Source organism: Amblyomma maculatum, chromosome 10, assembly GCF_055883805.1.
Source record: "Amblyomma maculatum isolate TAMU_Amacu chromosome 10, ASM5588380v1, whole genome shotgun sequence".
NCBI lineage: Eukaryota > Metazoa > Arthropoda > Arachnida > Ixodida > Ixodidae > Amblyomma > Amblyomma maculatum.
Genome location: NC_139353.1, coordinates 36,914,225 through 36,930,628, shown reverse-complemented (window position 1 = coordinate 36,930,628; position 16,404 = coordinate 36,914,225). Strand labels below are relative to the sequence as shown.

Below are 16,404 nucleotides of genomic sequence, written 5' to 3'. Positions count from 1 at the left end.
GAAATAACATGCGCCGGGCGGTTTCAAAAAAAAAAAAAAAAAACACGCACGCCCTGCCGAGAACGGCCCTTTTCTTTTTCAAGATTTTCCTGTCAAAAAATACTCCTTGCAATTACTCAAAGCTCTCAAAGCCACACCGCAAAACGACGGGTAGGGACAGGCTCAAAAACGCCTCGCAGAACGGAAACGACTGCACCGCTCAGCGGGAGCGGCTAAAACTCGCCATGAATAATGCCAGTGTTGCCTGGATTTTTGCTGGACAGCCGCCCTGAATCCCTAGCAATCCCTAGGTCGGATTGTCCCTAGTTGGGGGCACGGCGTGCCGGCGGGCCACCGCTCATCGCCCGCCATCTACCCTGCTTGGCGATGCCGCCGGTGCCGCGGCGGCGGTTTGGCGCCGTGGCTTTTGTTGTAGTAAACGAGACTGTGCCAGTTGCGCGGACGGGTGCGATTGAACTGACTGGTGTGCGCGCCATGAACAACCCTGGCACATCTGCTGCGGCTTCGGTACAGAAAGGTTAGTGCCCGGTCTGTGAAAAGATTTTAGTTGTGGACAAAGCATGCCAATGAAGGTGCCGCCATGTTAAAATTTTAGCTGCCCGTTTTGCGTGCAATGTTCGTGGTTATATGCTGTCCGCTTACCGTTCTTATTTGTCACATACTGCAGGGATTTGTGCCAAGGTATGCACTTGCAGCACGCGCCAATTTAGCACTCTCTTATGATGCTGCTAACTGGCGCTTGATGCTTTGTCTCTATCAACCAGATACTCACGGCACTCGTCAGTGATTAGCTGCTTAGGGCGACGAAGCTCATTTTATGCTTTTTACGTTCTTGGCCCCGATTCTCCATACGCTGTTCGTTTTGATCACATCCGGGTGAAGTACTTGCCTATGATATCGCTCGAGCATCACTAGCTTGAAACTAGTGATACATATTGAGCACCAAAAGCTCGAAACTAGCACTGAACCTTTCACAGCTATAAGCGGCAGCTATATGGATGATATTATGCGTACCCTTGATGAAATTTTGCCTAGTTTGCGTCGGGTACGACAAAAGGATAAGCTCTGTTGAGACAACAGAAATGATAACGTAAATACCGTTTAGACAACTCCATTGTAGCACGGAGACCACGTAGCGGTGCTTCGAAGTAATGAACTCGCTACTGAACTCCCCTTATGTGTGTGTGATTTTTTTTTCCTGTACCTTTAGTTTCTTACACTCCTTACTAGAGCCCTGCACGGGTTGGATTTTCCAGCCCCTTCCCTGGCCGACGTTTGAAGACCATCCCGGATCCATGGTTCCAAGCCCATCGGCAATGATTACATGGCCCGGACCCGGCCTGCGCTTCCACGACAGGGCCTGTGCCAAACCTGCAAAGTAAGTCTGAACAGACGCCCTTAAAAATGTATTGCTTAACTAGCACATAACAATAAATCAAGATGAGAGACAAACCTTGCAAAATATTCTTGGTAGAGAAGGGCACAGTTAAAGCACCGACAGAAGCAAAGGCATGGTGAAGAATATTTTGACAAGACATTTTATGTAAAGCTATCTAGCACAATGTACATTTAAAAGGTATGGATTACGGGCATTTTAACTATGACTCCTTATAAGCAATTGGCTCTTGGTGCAAGTTCTTTGCTTAATCACCTACAAAGACTGCCCCTGGCAACTTTGCCCCAGGAACATGAGTGGGCAAGGGCAGAAAAAAACAAAATTTACATATTCATTGAAGAAATCACAGCCACATTGTCACGTCTCTGTGGAGACGAAAAGCGGTAGTGTCTGTTCATTTTGCATGTATATGTTATTGGATATGTAAACATTCCTAAAGCAATAAGCTCTTATCCTACAGCATTTATTGTAGCGTAGAGACATTCTTTGGGGGGGGGGGGGGGGGGGGGGGGGGGGGCAAGCAGACAGTCAGAATTTTTATGAACAGATGGCTGCCTGCCGAGCAGTCAATTGAAGGTCCTTGTTCAGGGGCTGTTATGAGGCTTCAAATGTCCAGCCGTTAGCGGTAACACAGAGGTTAGAAGCTACCCTCTTGCTCACTGATTTCTGAGAAATCCTAAGCTGATGGTGTTGAGTACTTCAGTAGGCACGTGCTTATGCAAACGGGCTGTGTCATGCATGACAGGTTACAGCACTTCATAACACCTCCATTGTAGTACAGTTCGCTATCGAGTTTTGAGCCTTTCCTTTTTAACTTTTTTCACTTGTGTCATTGAATGCAGCCCGGCACGTTCGTACTAAATTACTTGGACAAAACACCGAGTGGCACTGATTAAACTCTGTTTACAAATGAGCTTTCTCTCATTCTCTGTCAACATATGTACTAGTAGTGGTTTATTCATAAACCACCGGAATGATTTTAGTGCTGGAATTCCATCTCCAAAAGAAGCCATACACAGCTTTACCCAGCCTGGCCTCGTTCCGCCACTGCAAGCTGCAAGCCCAGGCCTGCATGTCAAGCCCGAGCCAGGTCCAGACCCATAAAAACGGCAATTTTCCAGCCCGGCCCAGGTTTTCGGGCTGCCCGAATTCATGCTCTGCTCCATACACTGTTGAAATTATTTGCCGAGAATAAGTTCTCAGCAGGCAGTACTTTGGCAATCTTTGTTAGGAAGAAATTACATGCCATAATTTTTTTGCCCTGGAAACTTGCTTACACGACTACCTCAAAAATATCACCCAGACGTGTCCCTTGCCTGCAGTCGCTTGCTGTACAAACAGCATTGGAATTTATTTGCTGACACTATGGCGCATGTAGTACGAAACAAAAGGAGGTCATTATTTGCTAGAAGATGATTGTGAAAGTATGAAAAATTTCAGTCACTGCTATTTTCATGGGAAAATGTCGCATGGCCTTGTATAGCCAATTAGGGCCAATTGATGAGAAATTTTTGCTCAAGATTTCTGCCAGCAGAGTAGGCACTGCTGTCATTTCTAATAGCTATTTCGTTGTTCATTCATTTGCAGCGGCACCAACATGTTCTGTTGTCTGTGTTTTGTGCGCCCATATTCTGTTCGTTGCTTTAAAACATTTCTGGGTAAGTGCAGTCGAGACCGCGAGCATAGTGTTGGGTGAATTCACCAGGCGGCATGACAAAAGGGGGCAGTGTGGTGTAGAGGAATCCACTTGCGCCAAAGACAGAGACTGCAACCATGCCAGACAGGTTGCCAAGACATCGAACGAGAAGCCAGACTAGCCTATTGCCGAGAAGCTTACCAAATGCGGAATCAAGCGAAGACTGAAGCGGCAGCTGCAAATGCGGCACCGGCCGATGGCTAACGCTTTTGACTTGGTTCAAAGAGAGCTGAACCTCTGCAATATTTAGTATTTCATAACAAAGGCTTCAAGGATTTGCCTCAAGTGATTCCAGAGGTAGCCCTGCATGCACAAACCTTTGTCACGGATACACCTGCAAGAAACAAATAGTGGTGCGTAATTGCTCCAAGCGATGTTCTTTTTGTTTTCCTTTTTAACTTGATACCATAAAAAGCACCCTGTGTGGCAGCACCTGCTGACTTGGTCATGTCATGTAGCCTTGTGTTGTCACACAACCTGACGGACAGTCATTGCAGTGCTGCGTCACCTTCCTGCCACTTGCCAGATACATGCCCATAATTTTTCATGGATGCCAGATTTTCTGCAGTATGGGACCCATCACAATACAGATTCCAGTAGTGCAGTGTTTCGTGACTTTTTTGTCACTTGTCCAGCAGCAAGACACATTTATTGCCGAGATGTTTCGATTTGAAGTTGAAGAGGTCTGTTTTCCTTCCAAGGGATTTAGACTTGGGAAAATGATGCAAATGATGGTGTAAACATAGACTCCGTGATTCTTGATGCATAGCGAGCAGTGCAATCTAGTAGCAGCTGAAATTACTAAAGCTACAGTTCGCCAAAGCCGTCTATTTGTTTGCACCAGGCATAGATCCTGAGCTTGACTGCAAAGTTCTCGCAGTGAATCTTGACCTTTGCACCCACAGAGCATGCGGTGCTTTTTAGAGTTGAGGTCACTTGACTAACAGGATAGAATGTACGAGTGCCGGCGTGGCGGCAAAGTTTGTAGCTAGCGAAGCTATGGATGCGGCCACTGACATTGCCGAGCTACCATCACGAGTGACGGGTAAAGACTGCTACAGATGGTCTTTTCTGAATAGCAGCAAGGGGTGAACAATGCATTGTGGCAGAAAGTTAAAAGAAAAAAGGGGTACACAGGGCCTGTTTTGCTCAATTTATTTCGTTTCCTTCACTATTGTATTTCTTGATATGAACCAACTGAGCTCCCTTTCGCTCAATGCTTCCTTGGGTGTCTACACCTTATGTGGTGTACTCTAGCGTCGCTGCCCTGCAGATGCCAGTAAGGTCTGTGCATGCACGCTGGCACAGCAGAAAATCGAGAAATAGAAATATTACGAGATAGTTTGGCAAACTGCTATGCTTATCATAGATATGAGACATTGGTGACACTATTAACAGCCAGCAAAAGCATTCAGCACACTTGGGATGCAATTGTTTAGCGGTGAGTGAAAAATGTATGTAAAAAAATGCAATTGCACTACACAAGTAATGTAATGCGAGAGGTCTCAGCTGTTCGTGTGGCACAATGGCTAAGACATTCAGTTAAAACTCCAAAGGACTTAGGATTAAGTCCTGTTCGAGGCCGTTTTTTTTTTTTTTGTCGCTTTTTTTTCTTCTTAAGCACCCATGCAATTTAAATCTTACTTTTTCCAGCCTTTCTTTTCTTTCCCAGCTCCACTCAGGTCTGTGCAGGTTTATTCTGCCCAGTAAGTTGTAACTTAATCCTGTGTGCATTTCATCCCAGATTTTTCAATAGAGAAGCGCTTACTGAGGCATGAACTTCATCAGAGGAAAACTCTGCTGCTCCACACTTGTAAACCAAAGCATGTATATCAAAAATGAAACCATGTGGTGATGCCAAATGCATAGCTGTGACTTCAAAGAACCAAAACATACCAAAACGAAACTCACTGCCTGTGGCACTGCCAAGTGCAAATTTATTTTTGGCTCCCATTATTTAGCCTGTCTTTTTGCCATTTTTGAAACAAAAGTTAACAATTCAAACATGCAACCATAATACATGTTAGGCAGCCTCCGGGATCCCTTACATGTCATTGTGCATGCATTTGCGATTTCTGTATTTCTGCAATGCCTGCATTTCTGTTCTCTTTTTTCTACCTTATAAGAGTTTTGTTTTCAGTGAAAGTGGTGTTTTTGTGATTAGGAGCCAGTATACCATCGCTGCAAGCCTACTTTTTCTTTCAGTGTTCCTTTAGCACTACTTGCAGGTCTACTGCAGGTCTTTCGTATTGCACTCTGAACAATTTTTTACCCATGCTTTTCATTAAGATTTTCGAAGCATGATGGGTTGTAGCGAATGGATTTGATTGCACCTGAAAACTTCAAACACAAATTAAGAGCGTGTAATTTCTCTTTTTTTTTTTTGCTCACTGCGTGTTCTTTGCGAATGATGAATTTGACCACTTGCTTCACGAGGGAAGGCTCGAGGACGTTGAAGCTACTTTGATTGCCCGTCACTAGGCACAGTTATAGCAGTCTCGTAGCTCACTGGGTGCATGAGGTATTTGAGGTTACTACTCCTTATCGCCATAGACACCAGCAGGCTCAGCATATGTATCTAGGCATGCGGCTTCTTGTTGGTTGACCCCTTATCATTTATACTGCGCAGTTTGTTGAAAAATGGAAGCGTACAAGTTGACACAGGAAATGAAACGTCATCCAGTCCTCATCGCACTGGCCGTGCGCCACAGCGACTTGGAAATTGCCAACTTTCTGAATGTTGCGAAGCCTTTCGTTAACAAAGTGCGGACAGAACTGGTGTGCTGTGACGGTGACGTGGCATCTGTGGCGAAAAGGAAAAAGCACAGTCAGTGGTCAGACGTCGTCAGAACACCTGATTTTCTTCAGAGGCTGCAAGTCATCGTGAGTGACAACCCAGAGAAGTCAGTGTAGGACATTGCAAAGGAGCTCGATGTCGTAGAGTCAGCTGCCAGGCTTGCTGTGCACGAGGACGTGAGGTACCATTTCTGTGTCATGAGCAGGCCGCAATTCTGTTCTGGTAAAGCTCGGGAGAATCGTCTGCTCTGGTCCAAGCGCTTGCTAGGCAAGTTGAAGAGCCTGGAATGCTTTTTTTTTTCTTTCAGATGAAAAGAACTTGATCAAGACCAAAAAGCTAATTGCCATAATGAAAGATGGCTTTGCGGAAGCGCTAATGAGGTGCCGACAGCATTGCACACAAAATTTCTGTCTGTGATGGTGTCAGCAGCCGTCGGCAACAAGGGTGATGTCATGCTGCCACACTGTTTTGCAGAAGGACTCCGCGTTAATGCTGCCGAGTACGCAGAGGTGCTTGCCACCGTTGTGAAGCCCTGGACTGATACTGTTTCGAAAGGAAGACCTTGTGTCTTTCAGCAACATTCGGCTCTCGCCCACACCGCCTGCGTCACCCACGAGTGGCTGGCCAACAACTTCCAATAACCACATCACTCCCAACTTGTGGCCTCCTAGTTGTCCAGATTTGAATACACTCGGCGTCGTTGAGAGAGAAGCTGACAAAAGGCCACATAATACAAAAAACTCTGAATGTCGCCACTGCGAACTCAATGGGCAGTACCTCTAAGAACCACCTGATCCGTGCATGCAGCCATTTCCGAAGCCGAATTGAATTGGTTATTGCTGCAAGTGGCGCATTCATTGAGTAATGTGAAAATAAACAGTAAGAGAAATATCTCCTAAAGTTTGGTGAAAATATATATATATTTGCTGGAGATATTCTCTGCCTGAAGCCAACATTGCATCCTCAAATGTCTCGTGCACCCGGTATATTGCAAGATATGTGGCTCGAAAGTTCAGGCACAAATCAAAATGTAGTACTTATTCTGTATCTAATTTTGAGCAAATTATGTGCAAAAAAAAAAAAAAAACGAATTCATCTCAAATTTTGACCCCCGAGGTCTTTATATGTCTGCAGAGCTTGCAAAGCTCGTAAACACGCTGGAAAATTCGATTTCTTTAAATTATTTATTTCATTTCAATAATTGAGATTAAGACAAGCAGCATTCATAATTTTGCGATGTTTTTGAAAAGCCCAGAGGTTCCCGAGCCTGGACAGAAAAATTGAAAATGACAGAAAAATTACTCTTCGCATAGAGAAGTTCTATGTCCAGATGAGGTTCTGTTTTTATGTGAAGTCACTAAACTAAGAGCAGAGCTCTAAACCAGAGCAGATAATGCACCTGAAGGTGAGGAGATGGAAAAAATTATATTCTAGGGCTCTGTTTAATGACTCTGCCCGCGTCTTGTGTATTATTTTCAAATTTAGCAGCTTAATCATTCACGTGCTCGTAGTTCAGTGACATTTTCATATAATTCTGTAGTGTTTCTTATGTTGGTACCATATGCTTGAACTATTTATATTCACTTAAAGGGGTCATGACAGCTAAAATTTGAGCATAAACTGATTATTGCATTTCACTCCATTCACGTTAATTATAAATCCTCGAAATTTGAGATTTCAGTGCAGTAGATAGTTTAAAATGAATTTTTATTATTAATAGCGAAAGCAGCTTTATGGTTTGGCAACCTTGGGCGCTGACGTCACACGATATCATCCCCATGTTTTCTGCTATTCATGGTGACTGCGGCACTCTTGCATGCATGCCGTGGATTGTGGTCACTGAGAGCCTTTTTCTTTCTTCAGCAAAAATATTTCATTCGCATATTTTTTTTTACTTTGGCAAGCCTTCACTATAGTGTGCAACCTTAGCGATCCTTGGACTTGTTTTGGGCTTCATCTAGAGATTGTCGAGAAGGCCGAAGTAGATGTGCTCATGCTGTATTATTTAAGCATACAATCTGAAGCACATTATTCTTACGTTTTGAGAGTTAGCTTGTTTAGCAACAAGCGCTCCCATATATAAAAAGGCACATGTCCAACGTTTCCTTCCTGGTCTTAAATCGGTAACCAATCAGCAACACAGTTGATATGAATCGAAGTTCGGTTTACATCCGGCTTCTGTTTTGGTGAGCAGTCAAGGTCGACAAGTCTCGTTCTGAATGAGGCCAATTTGGGAAAGCGACCCACGGTTTGCCTTTGCAAGTGTGAACATCGGTCAATCTGAGCGGTTCCTTAATCGCACACCCTTTGCAATCCTCAATCGTGAATGGGCCTTTAAACTGCACGCTGGTCACATGTTGGTTACAGTCAGTCTGCAGTAAAACATCTTCAGAACACAGCGGGCCTGTTTGTAAGCAGCACAATTTCTGCTGCCAAGAAGGGTAGAAAGGCCTTTATGACTTATTGGAGATTTAATTGACCACATACTCTGAAGTTTCTTCAAAAAGCCGATATTTCTGCTATAAAACATTAACATTTCTGCTCCATAGCTGTTTCAGAATGTCTGTCCTGCTTTCTGCTCCATTTAGCTGCTCCAAAAAGCATATATGCTTGCTCCAAGAGCTGCTCTAAACACCTATTTTGGCCACGCACACATGGTACTGCTTTTCATGAGCCCCTGTCCAAAAGTGCTGGAAGAAGACAATAACGATGCTATTTTGGGGCCTACTTCACGCAACTTCAGCACTCAGACTTCGACTACCTTGAAGGAAAGTCATCCTTGCCACTTAAGAGTGTTCAAACGTGGACTAGCCTCCCTTGCGCTTTATAATGGCGTTCGCACCCTGGCCGCCTACTTACTTGTCCCTGTGGGCCTTCTCGATGAAATCCTACAGGCACCTCATGATGAGCCCACAGCTGGGCGTCTAAACTTGATTTTACTCTGAGTCGCATTCAGGTTAAATAATATTGGCCCATATTGGCCTCGTCTATCTGCTAATGTCACGCACTATGTCAGGAGTTGCTGCGACTGCTAACGCCACCGAACACTGCTAACAAGACTGCAGGATATACAACCAAACCAATCACTTGCGAGGCCATTCCAACAGATTGGCATGGATTTACTAGGTCATTTCCCGACATTGACATCTAGCAACAAGTGGATAATAGTAGCAACTAACTACCTGACTCGCAACGCCGAAGCAAAGGGCCAAAGGCTTCTTCAGACTAATTATCGTTGTAAAAAGCGAGAAGCACATCATAATATCTGTCGTGTAAAAAACCCACTTCTCGTTGTCCGTGGCATTGTCCTCCTTGCATGCATTAAAGGGACACTAAAGAGAGAAAGGAAGTGGGTTTGCATCGATAGAATGACAGTTCCTGATTACAAAAAGACCACTCTTACTGAAAACAGAGCTGTTATAAGGTAGTAAAGAAGAATAACAGAAATACAGGTATCGCCACCACAGCCAAACGGCCGAGGCTCGCAACTACAAATCACGTGACGCGCTAGGGATCCCGGAGGCTGACAAATGCGAATTACGTTGAATGTTTGAATGCGGTAGTACGTTTTTTCTCAAACATGATAACACGCTTTTATCATACGTAAACGACGACGAAAAGACAACGTAAACGTTGCAAGGCAAATACAAAAATATACTTGGAGGCGCCACAGGCGCCCACTTCAGTTTTGGTTATGTTTCGGCTCAGGCATTTCGTGCGCACTCGGATAGTTTGTTTGAACCTGCAGCGCCTGAATTACGAGCTTGGAGCAGCAGATGCGCCTTGATGGTTCCCATTTGAGCATTTGGAGGCATGAGCGAGCAAAATCCGCTACCGCCGACACACTCCTTCGTTCACACTTCTGCGCCAACATATCGCCGCCGTTGCCGCTTCGACTGCGACCTGACCGCTTGACTGCAGCTACGTACGCCACGAAAAGCATACATATGCTAAGCACCGAAGAAAAAACGCATTATCATTCAATTGTTCACTAAATCATGGCACATCTGACCAACATATACTGCGTCAACAAGACCTTCAACGTGCTATTTGCAGGCGTCGTAAACAAAAGGGGCATACTTGCCGCTCATACCAAGGAGAGCGTCGATATATTGCGCTCGTCGCCCGGCGAAATAAAGGGCCTCGGGTAAAAAGTAAAAACTAAAAATAACGAAACACCAGAAATACATTACAAAAGATTAAAAAAAAATCGATTTGTAAAAAAAAAAAAAAAATGCCAGTAGCGGTGAGACTCGAACTCGCTACTGCTTGCTCCGTAACGTTCGGCACTAAACGCTCGGCTACGCCGCGCCACAAGAACCTTGGAGATATTTCTAATTTTTATGTCATGGCCCCATTTACAGTAAAATGTTTCTGCTGCCGGTCTAAAAATTACAACTTCTTGATCATCGGCGCATGCTGCCTGCTCTCACGTCTTGCAACTAATGTTCTGGATGCCTATGCGCACTATATTGTGCACTGGATCCATTTTAACATGTGGAATTTCACAGCGCTGGCAAATGTAGTGGCGCCGGCACTTCGGTCATGTTCTGCTACCGTGGACGTAATTTTCGCTGAACACGGAGCTGTAGCACAAACCTTGAAGGAAAAAAGTGCGACGAAGCTTCAAAACTGACAAGCGCAGCAGCGAGGACACTATTTTGCTGGTAACTAAATCTTATTTGTATGTAAACATGTCAGGAAGCGTTGCGATGACCGAGGGCTCGGTTTGTTTATACACAGTGCAAGAAGGAGCGCAAAAGCTTGAGAAACATGTAAAGTATTGTGCATTACCTCTATGTTTTTTTTTTTTCTTCCTTTATGGGCCCATCGCTCGGTAAATTACTCTCTTCATCGTTTTATTTATTTCGGCTGAGGCCGTCATTGCGAGTACGCTGTTGCCAAGTTGGCCCTTGAGGGATGCGACGCCGCGGGCCGCGCCGGCTCGCTAGCTATCACGGAGTCTCCGCTTACGTCATAGTCTGCGTCACTCAACTCCAACTACGTAGTTGGAGGCCACAGTTTGAATTCGACCGGCGGGAACAAGAAAAAACCTCAACTTCTTATCGCAATATCTCAGCAATTATTCGATTTTTTGCTGCCGGATATGCAGCGACAGTGTCACCAAATGTAGTTTATTAGATTTTCATACCATCTTTGGCTGTCTTTAGTGTCCCTTTAACAGTCAGTCGGCCTGAAAGTTAAGCCGATGTAACTAGTTTCTCGCTTTAATGTCAGCACAGCAACTAAATGCACCGTTATCATTGCTAATGCCGTCATCGTCATTATCACTAATTGCAGCGTCATTGTCAGCACTACTATCGTCGCATGTGAGACAACCGCAAGCTTGCCTTGCAGCGCCGGCTGAGCACTTCGCCATAGATGGTCCAGCGAGGTATACAAGTACATCGTACTCAAGTGCTCCAACACCAGATGGATGCTTTGAACGCGAAGGTTGGCATAGGAGTACGGAATTCCACAAGCCGGCCTGTTGAAGATATTCCAGCTTGCGTGGAGAGAGCAGATCCATAACCAGGTTTGAGAAGCAGAAATGAAGAGATGGCACAGCGAAGCACGGGCGAAGTCATCCCTGGCGGTGGACTCCAGCACAAAACACACGATCGCTAATGAGAACATCTACGACAACACACGAGACAGCGGACGGGAGCGGGTTACTCTGCGAGGCACGGAGTGGTTTTCTGCGCACAAGTGCTCTGAGTGCGACGCAGCCAATAAAACCATACAGCATGTTGTGATCGAGTGCCCGAAACTGTGGCCCTCCCCCCTACAACTGCGACATCAGCACTGATGGAGACTCTTTCGACAGCACTTGGTCTGCAGTCGATGTCCACACCCTGGGTAGGGCAGTAGAGGTGACAAAGCACCGCCTTGACTGGTGGCGTAAACGAAAAGATTGTTGAAGGACTCCCCCTTTTCCTTCCTCATTTCTTTTTTCTGGACTTTTGACCAATGCACAGCAGTTGGTATAGTTTTTGTTCTTTTTCTACTCCTTTATTTATTGGCCCAATGAAGAACTCTGTGATCCCTCGCTACAAAGGGGAGTGGCCGCATTAGCATCACGCAGACAAGGAGAATTATGATGTGTGTTTTAACTCATCCTCATTATAGACAAGGGCCCGCCGGGGTGGCGCAGTGGTTACGGCGCTCGACTACTGTTCCCAAGAATGCGGGATCGTAACCGGGCTTCGGCGGCCGCTTTTCAATGGAGACGAAAGCAAGGCCGCCTGTGTTCTATGCGATGTCTGTGCACGTTAAAGAACCCCAGGTGGTCGAAATTTCCGGAGTCCTGCACTACGGCATCTATCATAGCCTGAGTCGGTTTGGGATGTTAAACCCCGCAAACCAAACCAAATCACTGTGGACAAGATATATGTGCAGTTCACGATCCCGGGCGTGGCGCAGTTGGTTAAAGCTTAGGCTGGCGATGCGAGGGATGCAGGTTTGATTCCCGGTGGATGCAGGATTTTTACCTTTCCGATGACATTAGTTTCGGTTTCAGGTGATGTAATTTGATTGAAAGCTATATTGTGACCGAACGAACGCCGACAGTATGAGCCATTAAAGCGCAGCTGCATCACTTTTCAAGAATTCTGCGACATTCAAGAATTTGACTCTCCATAAGCTGTCGATAATGCTTGCAAAGTGTTTGTGTGCTATCTTTAAAACTGATGAAGTAATCAACGATTACAATTTGAGCTTCTCCTCACAGCACTGAAGGACTGCGTAGAAGCTCGATGATGACATCACGGACGGTAATATTTTTTCTTTACGTTACCTTCGCCCACATCACGCGGTGCCTTTTTTGATGCCATCAAACAATGTTTCTGGGCCTTCAATTTTGGTAGCCTTGTTTTTACTTCTTCCAACCAAGCCATTCCATGCGGGAAACATACTGGTGCCGTCAATGATGTCATTATGTGCCCCCCAAGCGTCACTGTGTGGTGAGGAGAAGCTCGATAGCTGAAGCGGTTTAAATCGCTATTTGCGCCATTGTTTGAAATGCTAGCACGAAGATATCTTGCATGCTTAACCTGGAAGCTGTAATCATTTGATTCCTTGAAACTCATCAAAATCTACAATCGGTGCAGTTTCCCTTTAAAGGCTTTCGCCTTAATACAGCGCTCGATGTCATGCTGATGCCACATGTAACGGAAAAGGACAGCCTCAGTGTCACTGCCTACCTTCGGCGTGCAGAAGCAGCCCGACGACTCGCCCAGCTGCGCATAAAAAGCCAGCGAGGCACCAATGCCTAACGTAACCTACAATGACAATGAAAATTACAAGCCAGCAGACCGACTCTAGGTTTGGATGCTGAATCACCATCGTGGATTTAATGAAAACTATAAATTTTACGCTGCTGTTTCCGCAAATCAAGTTCACTCATCTAGATGAAATGGGCTATGGAATTGTCCCCAGATGTTACTGACAGTACCCCAGGGGTGATACACGTCCAGAAATTGTATGTTGTGTGCCTAAAGCCCTATTATAACTGATGGACACTATTTATATTTTGCTTGATGTTTATTTTTGCCTACCTTTCTATTCAATGTAGAGCATTGGGCCGATGCTTCTTTGAGGGGGAAGTCGTACCGCAAAGCTTTTTTTTTTTTTTTTTCACGCTTTACGCTACCTGGACGCAGCTTTTACTCTTTTTGTTGTACAATGATGATGCACAGAGATTTACCTCGAATAATTGCCACAACACAACACTGCTTCTACATTGTTCTTGATCATTGTACTTGGCAGGTTTACCTCTGTTTCCTTGTTGCCTTTAAACTGAGCACTGGGCATTCTGTTGTTCGATGACCAGTGCCTTTGTCGTGATTGGCACCTTGTTGCAACGAAATAAACTGAAAGTGAATCCAATGTGCAGATAATGCTGTCAAACAGAGTACCGAGTTCTTTTTGGCTGATAGTAAATGATGGAATAAGAACACATGGTTGCAAAGAGCATATGTAGGCTCTTGAAGAAGTTACCTGTGCTCCTTCTGCCATTAGCTTGTTAATCGGTGTGATGAACCACTAGTTTAAGAAACACTATCGCCGACCAAATTATTCATTAGAACCCAACATTTCGCGACCAACTCGGTCCCTGCCTCAGGGGCGACAAGTTCGAGGCCCGCAGTAGCAGGCAGCGGCCTATGCTTAGCCGATCTGAAGAAGAATGGCTATACACGCGCCTTTATACCAATGTGCTTTCCGCCGTCGAGCTTGCAGGACAAGAGGGTCGGTCAACACGGAAACGACGAAGCGCCCTCGCATTGTGCTCCCATACGTGGCGGGCGCCAGTGAGGCGCTTGCACGCATCCTGCGCAAACACGTCTGTGTGTCGCACAAACCTACCTCAACAGTCTGCCGTTTTCTGCCGCTACCAAAAGACCGTATTCCTAGAGAAAAATAACCAGGCGTTATTTATAAAATCTCGTGCTCGGGGTGCTCTGCCTCTTATATCGGCGAAACAAAAAATCTGTCTGCGCATATTGCAGCACAAAAATCACGCCCGGCAATTGAACTCGAAAAGCAACCCCCCTCGCCGAGCACTGCGAATGCGCCGACCACAAAATCGCCTTTGACGAGGTGAACCAATCCTTTCAAAAGACGTCACATCTTTTTTCGGTTCATCCGGCTGACAGCTGCAGTAGTGAACAGGAATCCGGGAACGCTACCCTGGCTCTGCTACACAATTGGACTTCGCCACGTGTGCCTGCTACTGCGGGCCTCAAACTTTAGTCGCCCCTGAGGAAGGGACCGAGTTGGACCCAAAACGTCGGGTTCTAATAAAAAATTTGGTTGGTGATGGTGTTTCTTAAACTTTTGTTTCAAGTACCCAACCAGGCGGAGTTACACCGAAGATGTTCTCTTTCAAGTCAATGAACCAATAGGAAAAGCTTTAGGCCTTTCCAGTGACAGGCATCGTAAAGAACCAATGAGTGTGGAGGACAAGTCTATTTGCCATGTTTGAGCCTAGTCAGAGCCTCTGTGAAGGCACACAAAGGACAACTTGATAAGAAGTTATCTAGCTCATTTTGGATATGTTGACATTCATCCAGCAGTAATTATGGCTGACTGCATGGCAGTGTAGCCTAGCCTCTGAAATCTGCTTCCAAAAATTGATGTCAACATACGCAGTTTACTTGTGCAATCCGTTGGTGTTGGCAATACCTGTACTTTTTTTTTTTTTTTGTATTTTCCAGTCTACACGAGTTCTGTTACTTGCTGTCTTTTTTTTGAGACTCACTTTTGACAACTTGGAAAATCTTTCTTTTTGCAGAGTTCAAAGCCTGGAAGGACCATATGGAAATCTGTGAAGTGGCTCATTTTGTTAGTGGCAGGAATGGCTCATCTGCATGCCATGCAGGTTTTTGCAAATGCACATCTGTTTGTTAGCCGACTTTGAAAAATATGAGGGCTAAGGAACCTGTTCCACATCATGTTCAAAATAGGCTGTGCTTATATGCCTAAGCTGCTTCTGACATTGTCATGGTGCTTTTGATTTTGTGTACAAATGCTATCTGAATAAAAGGTGCCTACGTATTTTGTATGTTTAATGAACTCAAGCATGTGATGGCTCACATGCATGACATTGTTAATGATGGTCCCCAAGATACACAGCATTTAATTGATGCTAATTATATGGAGTTAGCTGCACGTTAACCCTGTAACTGCCAAATTAACTGCCGAAAAACATACTAACATCGCCAGGTTTAGTTGTAATGTTTTTCATACCATTCTAATTCTAAAAAGTTTCCTTCATTAGTAAAGCATGCTGTCACTTCGCCATCTTTGTTGTTTTTTTTTTTTGTTTTTTTTTATCAGTGTACGCAAATCGCAAACGGGGTCAGAGTAACTGTCAGGTACAAATTCTAGATTGTCAGCGAAGCTGCTGTCTAAACTACTTTACGAAAGAGCTCTTTTTTGTTGAGGCATCACCGCCACCGGCACTCTTTGTGTGTGGCACTATCATAAAATGACTTTTGTCATGCCAAAAATGTGTGCTGAAGACTGAAATGCGCATTTTTTTTCCATGGATAACTATGGCTCTGTAGAGTTGAAAATGCAATCAATGTATTTACCAAATCTATTCCTTTTTCATTGGCAGTGCAAGCAATGCAAGAGCAGGTTGGACAAGTGCCACTTGTCACTGGCAATACTGGCACAATTGCCAATGACAAATGAAGCTCTGAGATAAAGGACTAAGCCAGCATATGGTTTTGTGGATGCGGAAAGTTATGTGTAGTTAGTCAAGTTTGTACACAGTCGTCTGAAAGATTCTCAACATTTTTACAATGATTATTGCAGACCTGCAATGAGACACTAGAATATTCACTTTTACAGAAAAGTGATGCTGCTTCAATAGAGGCAATATGCGAAAATGCCCGTATGATATGCAGCAGTATTAGTAGTGCACAATAAAGGTTCCCAAGAGGCTAAAATTGTGGCCCTCCTACAGCCTGGAAATAAAACCCCATATACTTAGCTGATATGCACAGAAAT

General features: G+C 44.8%; 1 long non-coding RNA gene across 3 annotated transcripts; it reads left to right on the top strand.

The window, feature by feature from the left end:
- Positions 1-208: 208 nt before the first annotated feature.
- On the top strand, positions 209-15,543 carry LOC146176179 (uncharacterized). Of its 3 annotated transcripts, none has more exons than XR_014701501.1 (3): positions 209-517; positions 1,257-1,378; positions 15,182-15,543. It is a non-coding gene; the product is annotated as an uncharacterized LOC146176179 (long non-coding RNA). The 3 variants fall into 3 exon arrangements; XR_014701503.1 differs by having other exon boundaries at positions 1,211-1,378; XR_014701502.1 differs by lacking the exon at positions 15,182-15,543 and adding an exon at positions 2,380-2,720.
- Positions 15,544-16,404: the final 861 nt, after the last annotated feature.